This window comes from Athene noctua, chromosome 2, assembly GCF_965140245.1.
Source record: "Athene noctua chromosome 2, bAthNoc1.hap1.1, whole genome shotgun sequence".
Taxonomy (NCBI): Eukaryota; Metazoa; Chordata; class Aves; order Strigiformes; family Strigidae; genus Athene; species Athene noctua.
This window is the reverse complement of record NC_134038.1, coordinates 118,043,071-118,056,283: the sequence shown is the minus strand read 5'-3', so window position 1 is coordinate 118,056,283 and position 13,213 is coordinate 118,043,071. Positions and strand designations below refer to the sequence as shown.

At 39.4% G+C, this 13,213-nt stretch overlaps 1 protein-coding gene across 16 annotated transcripts in view; it reads right to left on the bottom strand.

Moving 5' to 3' along the window:
- The window catches only part of PARD3 (par-3 family cell polarity regulator), a 444,458-nt gene that overhangs the window by 288,009 nt on the left and 143,236 nt on the right, over window positions 1-13,213 (bottom strand). The gene's annotated exons all lie outside the window — the stretch shown is intronic.

Here is a 13,213-nt window from a genome sequence, read left to right as displayed (position 1 = left end):
CTGAGGACTGTCATTTTTAAAACTCTGCAATTCAGTGAATGTCTTCTATGTTTGAGACATCCACAGTTTGTGTTTCAGGAAAGGTAATTCAAAATGTCATCATGCACTTATACAAATCTAAGATTACACACAATACCATTTTTCTTTTTGTGATTAACACTTGTGAAATAACAAAAGTGTAATCATGTGACATAATCCTTCCTTTTCATGTCTAACTTGTTTTTGCAGTTTCTGTAATGGACCAGGTCTCCAATTCTACAGATAGTTTTGTAAAAACAAGGAAAGGGAGAAAAGGAAGGCAGTTCTTCTCTTCCATAATCATACATCATTTACACGGCTCCTAGGGTAATTGTTTATATGGCAAAATAACATCAAGGAAACAGTTATGTGTTTTTATTTGTCCCCAGGGAGGTAAGCATTCCCTGCCACTAGCCCCTCTTTTTTTTTTTTCTCTTTTCTGATACATGCTTCTTTGTTCTTTAATTCTTCATGCATTCTCTTTTTTCTTTCTCCCTCTGTTTCTGATCATGGGCTAATATGAAGTGGTTGTCCACTTTCTTAAATTTCCATGAGACATCAAGTTAAACCAGCTGCACCAGGTTCTCAATCTGGCAATCAGCAAATGGAAACTGAAGGAAGGAAAGAGCATCAAGTCACCAGCTAACCTTCTCTCAAGTTAAAGCCTTGTCCCCGTCACACATGCTGAGCATCCCTACGTTCTGCAGCATGATAACTACAGGCAGAAAGTACAGAGCACATGAAAAGCCTTAATAAGCAGCCCTACCTTTGACATTTCCTCACTTTTCATTGTTAAAAATGACCCTTCAGGTGTCTTAAAGCAAATAACAGAAAAAACATCAAAGAAAAAAATCAAGTAAGGTAACACAGAACAATTTATCTTTCAGTGCAGGTGAAAAGAAGACAATAGTTATGTCTAAAATAAAACAAATACAATTTAATTTGGCCAGTCAAAGTGAAAATTAAACTCTGAACTAATCACATGTAACTATGCGTAAAAATTATAATCCATCTTGCTAAAACTATGACTTTAAGATCAAGAACTTTTTTCAAGGTAAGATCAAGCAAGCACCATATTTTCTTTACATGGTAAGTATGCCTATAAATTTAAAAAAAAAAAAAAAAAAAAAAAAGGAGGAAAACTGAAGAAAACACACAAGCAAAGCTTTCCTTACAGAAGCCATCCCTTTTGATACAGCCTAAGATGCATTACTGGATTTAATTACTTACTAAACTTACTAAATTCTACAAAATGTGGTCAATGAAATGCCTTCCTCCCACATAGGTCTGTTCCTTTTTGAGGAAATTCTATGTACCAATCTTATCTGCAGAAAACCAAAGATCTCTTGTCCTAGAACTCAAGACATCTGCCAGATCTGGGAGACTGAGAGAGAAAACACAACATTGATTCACAAAGACTCAGTGCCTGTTAAACACGATTGGATTTGCAGAAAAACCTTGAAAGCACATGTACTCAGAGGGTGAAACCTGGATGAGGGGAGAGGAGTATACAAGCCCATAACACGAGAACAAATTAAAATACTTCATTAAAAATATTTTTCACCCTTGGTAAAACATTCCAACTTTGAAAATGAAAAATGGAAAAGAACGAAGCAAAATCCTAGCCCTGGGAGAATTCAGAACCTGAAGTCGGTACATGGCATATACAGCACAGCACAAATTGCTCAGTTCGAGTGAACGTGATGTACTGCCTTGAGGGTTTGATGAGTAGTTTAATATTCAATTCAGTCCACAGTAGGAATGCCATGCAAAGAATTCACATCCACAAAATCATTCTGGTAAAATGCAGAATGAAATAAGACTCCTAGAAGCTTGCTTGTACACCAGCAGTCACACAGATAAACAGTGCATAAATATCAGTATTATAATAGCACCCGGAAGTCACAGCCATTGACAACTTCAATGAAATTCTAATATAAAAGCACAAATGAGTTCACACGTGCACACACCACCCTCCTCCACGAGCTCGTCCCGCTGGGCATGTACCCGGGCTGCAGGGTGCCACAAGAAGAAGACTGCAGGGTCTGGCCAGGGCAAAGCACCCACTGCCCTGAGCGTTGGTCCCCTGCCTGCAGCCCAGGGCACGCTCCCAGGCATGGCCACCCCACTGCCATGCACAAAACTGCTGCCTGCACCCTTGGGAGAGCAACGGCTCCCTCCCAGCGCCACCGAGAACACAGCTCAAGCATGCACCTTTTTGGTACTCTGATCTTCCATGGGCTTTCTGGATTTTCTGCCACCACAACACACTACTGCATAGACGAACTGCCAACAGACATGCACAATTTAGAATAAACTCTTCACCTAACACAAGAAATACACAGACCAAGCTGTAATAAACAAGCATCTATGCGTACTCATAGCTGCAGTTTCACTGAAGCTTCCTCATCCTTCACCTTTGTGGGGTTAGGTTTTTAAACAGGTTCAGTTTTTGCTTCCTTCCCTCCATTACTGCTTATGCACAGCTTCTCCTCCTCCAGCTCCTGGAGACAGCCCTGCTCACCATGGAGCCAGCACTCTGGCAAAAACCCTCTCCCCGAGACTTCAGCTGCACATCCTGCACTCCTGGTCACTGCCAAAGTGCAAACTAGAAACACTATCTCAGTACCAGCAATAACTGCAAACAGATTTCCCCCTACTCTTATGGGTGGACAAAGTGGAAATACTTACCTCACTGTAATGTGACGTTTTAAGCAACATAGAAAAGAGCTATGGGAAAGCAGGATTACAGGAAGACTTTGCCCACTTACATTTTATTACTTTAAAGGTGAACTTAAAACAGAGGTAGAGGTAAATCATCTACATGTACAATACTCACAGAAATATTGCCTACTATGTCAAACTAGAGCAGTAACTTTATTCACTCATTTAATGGATATTTCTCATGGATAAATGTCATGCAATTCATTTGAAAAAGCAGTTCCATAATTTTTTCACTGCAGCACTCCTAGTAAGCCCTTCATTTTTATTTATTTTTCCCTGAGTCAAGAGCCCAACTAAAATTTTAAATAAAACATGAAGAGACTTCACTGTGCAAGACCCTTCAGATTGAAATCATCGTGAAAGTCAGGCAGTGCTTGACCCAAAATCCCTCTGTCATCTAATGAAGGTCTTAAACATCAGAGCTTAAAATGGGTTGGAATAGAAGAAACTAATGTCATTTTTATATGTGGTGGAGAAAGCTTTTATACGCAGGAAACATTTCTGAGGTTTTGGTTCCAAAAAGGCCAAAAGCAGAGAGATCAAGAGAGGACTTACCAAAAATCATTGAAAGATTAACTTGTATATTGTATAGGGCTGGTTAACAAGGCACGTATGTCCATTCTCTAACTTGTCAGAAACTGATCATTTTATTCTTTTATAATCGCCTAAAAATGCACTCCTAGCATTGCTTCAAATGTTACTCCATCTGAAACAGTCTCCACAGCTGTTGCTCACTGCTATTCTATCTGCAAACCTGCAAAGGCATTTCCTTTCATAGCCTACCTTTGAGGGATGGCTTCTTTTCCCAGCCACCCATTCAGAGGCTGAGTATGCATACAGAGAGCTTTCCTCTCCCACGCCCCTGGGAAGTCGGGGTACCCTGTACAGCAGCAAGGGCAGGATGGTCCCAACACCCAAACGCTGCATGGTGCGTGAGGGAATGCGGTACAGAGTCACTCAATTGCATACAGCAGTGAAGACAGCTCAAGTCTTTCAGTGCTCATTAACTCCACATCACGCTTATTCCCCCAGATTTAGGCTGTCTTTTCCGTACCACATGGTGTGTGACCTGCTATTCTCTGAGGTCTGACAACATGCAGCAAGAAAAGGTACAGCTGCCTCTTTACAGAGGTTTACCAGTTTGGGAGCAGTACCACATAAAGTGGTCAGTGTCAGACCCAAGGCATGTGACACATTGGTTTAACCACAGAATTCCATGGAAGTTTCTCAAACCCAATATTACTCTGAAAAACACTAACATGGGACTATATGCACTCATAATATATTGTCTATCACCCAAGTATACTTCCCAAGCATAATTATGGCTGTGTAGGAATTTCCTGGGGCCATGTAAAATTGCCCCCTCTGGGTCAAACTGAGAAGCCACCAGCTTTGTAAAATGCCACTTTGCCTTTCTCTTCCAAATATACAAATGACTACTTTTAAGGCAAAAAAAGCAACATTCTACTTTATAAGAAAAAAAGAATCTTTCATAGAAAAATTTACTTCTACAGTGTGAGTTAAATCACATGCAGAATGGGATCCACAAACGTGTTTCAGAACTGGTCAACTCTGTTTCTCTCCCATCAATGGAGACTAGACAGTGCACCTAGTCTAGGCCATACTCCATCTCACACTGAAATAAACTGTAAAACACATCACATGAACCGACCCTAAAGGTGTCCATTCCTCTCCAGGAATGAGATATTGGGCTGCCTTGAGTACTGAGCTCAGATTCAGAACCTGAAGTCTGTTGGTATTTAGCCTCATCTGTTGTGTCTGCTTTGAATCAACTATTGCCCAGCAGTTGCCAAAAGAGTCCCAATTTCACTTCCAGTTGTGAACAGTGCTGTACGGAAAGCTGAATCAAATTCAAGCCCTTGGGATAATGTTTTAAACGTTGATCAAAGTTTGCTCTGAGAAGCCTTTGAGAAGTTTGAGATTCCCAACTCATACGCACGATTTCCAGAAGCTAACACAACAGCTTGGTATTGCTGTCTTTGTACAACCCTTTACTGTAGGCATACAAGTAGTAATACAAATATTTTCTCTTAACCTAAGCACCACTTTTTGGTTTTGTTTGTAAACCCACACAGTCCCCAACTCCCTTCCCACATATACAATCACTTCCAGTTTCTGTAAATCCAAAAATGTTGACAGAATTAATTACCTAAATCCATAACAGAGGCAAGAATCGCAGACCTGGAACACAGCCCGAGTCCCCACCCACCTCCAATCCCAAACAGCCAAGCTCTGGCATCAGCCTGGGTGGTGAAAGTCCCCCTGCAGCGAGGTGGCTGCTGTGTCACAGAGGGAGAACCCCATCTGCCACGGCAGTGCCACAGAGTGGGAGACAAGGGGACCCTACATGTGGGTGGGTCAAGGACACTAAGCTGCACTGAGCTGAGCTGCAGGAGAGGAGGTGGTGGGCTCATGCCTCATCTCAACTCAGAGAGGGTTCATGGGCTCAAGCCAGGCTTGTCACCTCCACGGCACCCAGTGCTACTGTGGGCCAAAATCTCTGGAGAAAAGTTCTTCTAAATATATACACTTGATTCTCACCCTAAATGCTTAATCTGCCCCTAACACAAACCCACAGCATTTCTGAATCTGGAGCTCATCTCACTTACACAATTCATTTAAGATTTACAACAAGAGATGGGTGGGAGAAAGAACAAATTTTATCTTTTTAGAAGTATGAAATATGGCAATAAATTAATGGGAAGTAATTTCCCATCCACTCCTTTGTTTCTGTATCATCTTGCAGTCCTTTTCAGTGCATGAGGGAGTAAATAAAACACAAACTAAAAAGCAAGCCTATTCAACGAGCAGCCATCTGTCCCTGTTTCATCCCCCTCAAAATAACATGTCAAAAGACACAGAATTTAAAGCAACTTTTTCCCAGCGATCACCAAAAAAGATGGTCTATCTCCAAAGCACATCCCCACGTGAAAAAAAAGTATGTGAGTCCACATATTGCAAATACAATACAGAAGGGAGCAAGAAGACCCCATGTGAATTAAGAACAAAAGCAAGCCACAGTGCTCTCACTGAAATACAAGTTTAGCCTAATTAAGTATATACTTTAAGTATAATATCTTACATTCTTGGGCTTGTGCTCAAACATAACCACATGCTTGTTTGGGGCCGGGGGGCATGCACTAGCTGTTGCATTGAACACAGGGTAACCCTGCAGACATCATGGCACAGAGCCCCCAGCATCACAACGCACTTCAATAGCCCTACAACACCCTTCCCATAACATCGGCCCACTTAGGATCAAGTGAACAGTTAAGTACATTTGACAAACTCTGCATCCTCTCCTGTTGGCAAATTGTCTGCAAGCTATTTATGTCAGTAGTCCACCCCTCTGACACCAATGCTGCTGCCTCAAAGCAAAGCAAAACACAACCAGTTACTCTCACAGACAGGTAGTTCTGGATATTAAGGATGCCTTGAAGTATACTGTTTTATCCCATGTCAGAATAAGGACCTGCATGAGGTTTTTAGAAACTGGATACTTTTTTAGCAAAGTTTTAGAATCTTTTAGAAAGTTGGAAAAAAAGAAGCGTCATACGTACACATGCCTCCATAAAGTAAAAACTTCCACAGGGTGGTTGTCCATACCATGAAAAAGCATTCCTTACACATTTCAGATTCATGTTCCTTTGCCTTCACTGTGCTCCTTCTTGTTTGCTTACAGTGACATAACAAGAAATAGGGGAGTAATCAAGAAATTATCTATAGAAAGAATTATTACACTTACTGATGCATGTGTGATGACAAACTCTTTCAATAAACAAACAGCTCTATCACAATGGTATTAAATCCATCATACCACAATGGACTATGCTGTAATGTTTGATTCGATAAAATGGCATAACATTTTTGTATACATAAAACCACAGTTCCCTTAAGAAAAAAGTTACCTCTCATTTAATGAAGGGAAAAATAAAACCCAGCAACAACACCACTACACATGCATATCGAAACATTTTCAGAATACAGCTGTGATTTCCATAATAGCTTCTTGTTCAAGTGATCATTAAATCTATTTAAGATGTCAAATTTAGACTAATATCCAGACCTGACTTCTTAAACTATTCAAATTTAATACTTCGCATCTTTAGAAGTCTTCCTTATTTTCTCTCCTGTACTACATTCTGTAGCTATGGTACAAAATACCCCTAGGTATCAGATACAATACTTTATTACTCCCCATTATCAGTACTCAGAGATAGAAGCCTTCACCAGATGGAATGACATCTTGAAGTGCCCCACGATTACTTAGGTTTCCTCTAGAGAATCCACTAAGTTGTGAAATTCTTTTCTTTATTGGTTTCTGGAATTTTTTAATCCTACTAGAAGCTACATATAGTATTTTGCTTGATGGTATATTGAGAAGATTGAAGATATTAAAGGTTAATTTAGAAACTTAAGCAGTTTTAAATCCATTTGTTTTTACAAACGTGTCACGGCCTCATGAAAAACACATGGTTTTTTCAACTGCTCAACAATCCCAAATTAACAGCAGAGCACTATGCTTGGAGAAAACACCAAATGGAGATCACTCAAGTCAGAACTGTGCTGTAGAAAGAACAAATTTAGACTCATGGAAGAAAGAAAGCAGCACCTGGTACTGATTTTTTGATTCAATAACTCTGGCTTTAAAACAATCACATCCTTGATAAAGCTACAAGGATAAATGCGATAAGAATTCCTGAATGGCAAGAGCACCAGAAGGTGAGGAAACAGACTTTGCTAAATCTTCTCCTCAAACTCTGATGCATGAGAAATCCTCCTTATTTGGCTGCCAACAACTCCATGCAAGCCTCAGTTCAAGGTTCTTTTCATATTACCCGACATAGTAAAGGAAACATCTGAGAACCTTGCAAGGAAGTAAAAATGGGAATGATAGTTAGGAAATCTTTTGGAATTCATTCCTGGAACTGCTCTGGAACAACAGGCACCTGAACACCAGCTGGTCACTGATGGAAGGTTCCTGACTGAGGAGACTCATCATGGAAAGCTAACCTGACCCAAAGCTCAGTGAAGCTAGTGGAAAACCTCCCATTGACTTTAGCAAGCATTGCCTGTAAAGCCATAATATTTCATTATAAATATGGATGACTTTCTCTACATTTTGTAAGCAGCTATTTAACCCTAGAGGTAACTCCATCTGATAAAGCTTCAAACATCTGGTTTTTTATGAGCTCATCTTTCTCTTCCTCCCTCTTCTAATCTCTTGCTTCCTTAGTTCTTTGACATTTGAAGATGACATAATTTCCATAGATAAAGCTGATTCACAGCTGAATAAGGAGACAAAGTGATACAAAGAAGAATGAGTTTCTAAAGGCCATATGTGGGAAAGAGTGCTGAAATCATCATCATTTTTGAAACCAGAACAAATATGAACTCACCTCTGCAGTTCTTTGCCAACATACTAATATGCAGTGCTCCAAACCTTTAAACAAAGGCACTTAGAAATATTAAAAAATTAATTTTCAGAATATGCATTTGGGACTCTAGATAAATACTTGTATCAAATCAGTGAAGTGCCATATTTAAAACAGCAATTTTAAAGTACTTGAAATTCACACACTTATTTATGCACTCACACCCTTAACTGGTTTGCTTAGTACTGGATTTTTTGAACACTCAGATGGTGAGATGCTAAGAAAAGACACACACATATTTGCAATGGATGCAACAGTGGCTTACACATGGCTACCAAACAACCTAATGGCTTAGCCAGGAACAGGACTGACCTGCCACCACCAGGCAGTTGCCTTCCTGCCTTCCAGCACAGCACAGGACAGCACTCAGCAGCACACAGAACACACCTCTGAACAATTCCCAAAAATATTTGCTTGTTGCATGAGGTATAAAAAAATTTTTTAGGCTTATAGTCTTTTTCCCAGGAAATGCCAACTGCCATTCTCTTCGCAGATATGGAGAATGAGAAAAACATAACACATTTGAAGACTTGGACACTATCAATTTTTATCTTTTCTTAATGAAATAAACCAGTCCTTCTAAAGGTTTGTCATAGTGTCCAAAGCAACTCCTGTTGCAATCTTTCAGCTCTCTCCAACTTGTTTAGAATTTCTCCAAGTCTGGCACCACAACTGGTCACTCCAGCTTAAGTCTTCCTGCTCAAAACTCCTTCAGTGAGCCCGCAACAGCATTTGCCTTTGATCTTTTGATGGAAGAGCATAATGTCCTAATGCACTATGACAATGCATTAATGCCCAGATCGTTCTCACTCTACTGCTTTCACTAGTATTGCCTTGCAAATTACCTTCTTCTCTCCTGATGCACTGACTGTGCCCATCTCACCGATTTCAAAACAGTTTATAAATGTACGAAGTGAATGCTGAACTGAAACCCTGACATCCAAAGTGCTTGAAATCCATCTTAGTTTTTTATGCAATACTCTATATTCCAGTTCAAATTCATTAAAATACTGAACAGCCCTTAACCTAAGAGAGTCCTCAGGGATTATACTTGATATGTCCTACTAATTGGTCAGTGAACTACTAACAACTACTCAGAAAGCACAGAGAGATCCATGAATTCAAAGGCAAGCAAGGTCATGAACTTTAATATATCAATGAATTCCCAGTGAGGAGTCTGCATGTGAGTCTTACCTGTGAGGAATGAACTTGTGCTTAACTGCAGGGTAAGAATACACATGCATGATGGGAACCTCAGAACAACAGCCATGCTGTTGGATAAACAATATGAAGCTTCAGCAGGTGCTCCTCTGCACTTCTAGTACATCTGCACAGCCAACTGTGCACTTGCTTCCTAACTTCCTAATATTCTCATCTAGAACTCTTTTTTTTTTGACATAGTCTGCTTCTGTGACCAGAATATGAACCTGATGCCAAGAGTCCTACTAAAGATACAATACTGATCACTTGAGCAAATATATCACTGGAACACACCATTTCCAGCTAGTTTAGTAATTTCTTAAGACTCCTCTGACCAGCATTTTGGGGAGATGCTCACCCTCCAGCGTTTAGGAAAACTTAACTATTACTCCCATCTCATTTTTAAGGAACTGAGGCACCTACCAAAGACATCCTGAAAAGAAAAGCAGCAGTCTTGTAAGAAGGCACAGTCAGCTGATATGGGGCACAAACCAGCACAACACTATCCATACTGGGAAGATGCACCTGCACAATATGCTTGCACAACTATCTGCTAAATATTTCACTATGTACATCATTTGCCTTTACAGATAATAGCTTCAAGAAGCAAACACTTCAATTCTATGAATTATATTTGAAGTCACAGAATGATATGGTAACTTCAGAGATTGGACAAGATCTCTGGAGTTCATTTTGTCCAACCCCTCCACACAAAACAGGACCAGGTTGCCCAGGGCCATGTTCAGTCAAGTTCTGTCCATCTCCAAGGATGGAGATGCCACAACTTCTCTAAGTAGTTTGTTTCACTCTCGAGGTGAAAATTGTTTTCCTAATATCTAACTGGCATTTTCATTGTTGTAACTTGTGTTTGTTGCCTCCAGCAATAATGTGCCCATGTGAGAAGATGCCACGGTTCATCTTCTAAATACCTTCCCATTAAACAGCAAAAGAAAGGAAGGGCAGAAGAAAGGAAGAAAGAGAAAGATCTCCTAGCCCCCTTACTCTTCTGTACTTTAGGCCAGAAAAGAAGAAAAATCAGTCCTCTAGACATCTCTTAATATATTTTCCAAATACTGTCATATATTTAAAATGCTTTTTAACTGTAACTGCTGAAACATTCAGAAAGACTTGTAACATATAATCACATGAAGAACAAGAACACCCTTGGTTATTTAACAGAGCTAAATAACTTAAAAGGAAAAATAGACAAAGAGATGACCCTTTTTACAGTATCTCATGGAGCTGGAAAGGGATTTTATTTACGATATTTAAATGCAGTGCTGTGAAACAAACAACTTGGTTCACAGGCAGTGCACCCGCTGCTGAACTGTCACTGCCTGACATCCTGTCTTATCTGCCAAATTGCTCATTAGGTTTGGCAATTTTCACCTGCGCCTCCAGTTTATATTTCAGCAGGGAATAAACATCAGTCTGCTTTAACAATCTTCTGCAGTGAGCTTCCAACCTCTTTTCAGAAAGCATGCAGGCACACATAAAAAACGCCTTGTGTACTGTACGCTTAGAAAAAAATGCAGCTCAGCTGATTAAATACAACAAGAGGAAGTTTAACTTGGGTAACAGAAAAGCAGTAAAAGAGAAAGAGCTAGATAAGAAACAAATAAATCAACTGCTTGTATTGATGAATTGGGTTTTCACATTGCAAAACAACATAGGGGGTATGGGCCAGCCTCGTTTTTGTTTCCACATTTAGATGGGAAGATTCAATTTGACACAACCCCCCACGTGCAAAGTACAGGCTGTGTTTGTGCATGGGAAAAGAGGGACTCCAGATGAATATTACTTTTCCAGCTGGACCTGATCTAGCTAACCTTTCCCTTGCTGGGAGAGGAGCGATGGCGTGATCTATAAACAAACAAAAGGGGTAGCATGGCAACCAGAACAAAGAGACGAAAATCTCAGCAGGCCCTTAAGCCCCAGCCTAATGCGCTGAGATGCTGCCTCTGAACAGAGACTGCCTCGTACCCCTCGGGTGCAGGTGAGCAGGAGCAGAATGGCACAAAGCTACACTTCTGCAAGCAAACTGCTGAGAAACAGAGCCCAGCTTGCGAGCAAAAAGCACCAGAGATGTAAAACAAAATGTCTAAAATGCTATAAACCAATTTCAGACGGAATACTGTTTTTCATTTGTTAGAAGTAAAATATTCACCGCCAACCCTGCAATTAGCTAGAAAATTACAATAATTACAGCAATTTTGTATCCCATCTCCAATCCAATTAATAGATATATGACCTTGTCAACATGTAATAATCAGGATCTGCATCTACCACAAAACTGGATGGGTTTTATTTGCTGAATAGAACATACACAGTAAGAAGATAATTATTTGAAATACTGAGAATACCATTTGTATGCTATGCTTCACTTCACAAGTTATAAAGGAAACACAATAGGGATATTATTTCCATTTTCAATGTATATTTAAATGAAATTCTTGAAATAGGTATGTTTAATATGGGAAAATACTACTGAACTGGGACTCTAAACCTGTGGTTTGGAACATTTAAAAACAAAATATATCTAATTGTCAACATAAAAAAAATTAGCTAGATCAAAGAACATCTCTGATTTGTGATAACATACTTATGACAAATTCTTTCACCCATTTTATGTGTGCACGCTTTTATAAAAAGTGTCAAAAGAGCTACAATTCTTTCCAACGGTTTTAAAAGTTTTCTGCATTTCTACAGACCTTTGTATTGGAAGGTCTTGAAGCACTTTTTGGTCATTTTAGGAATCAGTGAACTAGCTAAATATTCCACGTATTTTCCAAAGATAACTGAGCTGTCCAATATATCACTGAGTTTTATCTGTGCTATATGAATTCGATGCAGTAATATCACACCAGATAATCACCCCAAGGAGAAAATGTGTACATATTTGCCTGCCCTACCTCCCCCTAAGTTGAGAACCCAGGAGGACGGTTTTTTGGCTTATGCATGGAAATGAGATATGCATTTAGCAGTGGCATACCCTAGTGACAGCAAAATGAAAGGGTCCTGAAATTCCAGAATACTTCTTTATTCTGTCATGAGTCCTTCCCTAATTTAATTCTGTGTTGTAACAAAGCATAGTTACAGCTTGAAAAGATACACGTCCAAGTCTATGTAAGCTAATTGTTAAATGTTGTTCTCTTAATTTTACAGAAAGCATTCTGGTACAAAAACCCTCAAACTTCACAGAGTCATAACTTTTCCATTTGCCTTCTAGCCAATTACTTAAACACAGATTTTACCTATTAAAAGAACACCTCCAGAAAACTAATCTCTTGGGAATTATGAATAGCTCTTTAAAACACTGTATCTGTAGAATATTAAAGGACTGATACTAACTTCTGCTAAGAATTTTCTGGTGCAGAGTCACTACTTCAAAAGTTCAGTGAGCAAAAATTATAGACACTACATGTAAGAGGGCACAATGCTTTATCTAACATTGTCTTGCTTGCATGGTACTTTTAACAATGAAAACTACACTGAAAATTTTGTTGTGTGATTTTTCTTCTTAGTAAGCTGAAATATTCAAAGATCTTGCCTGAGCAAGAAATGTGATATATAATTCATGTTTCATGGTTTTGCAATCAATGTTCCTGAATGCTGAAATAAAGAAAATAAAGGGAAGTTCCTGTCTACGGTTTCTGTTTTTTAAAGAAGTGTATTTTTGCAACACAGTAAATGCACGTATCAGCAGGTGTTTTTATGGAAAGGTGACAAGCATAACCTAGCAACACTGACAGGTTCAATAGAAAGTGCTCCCATTGTTAGTTTGTTTTTATAATTTTCTTCATTAAACAGACTAA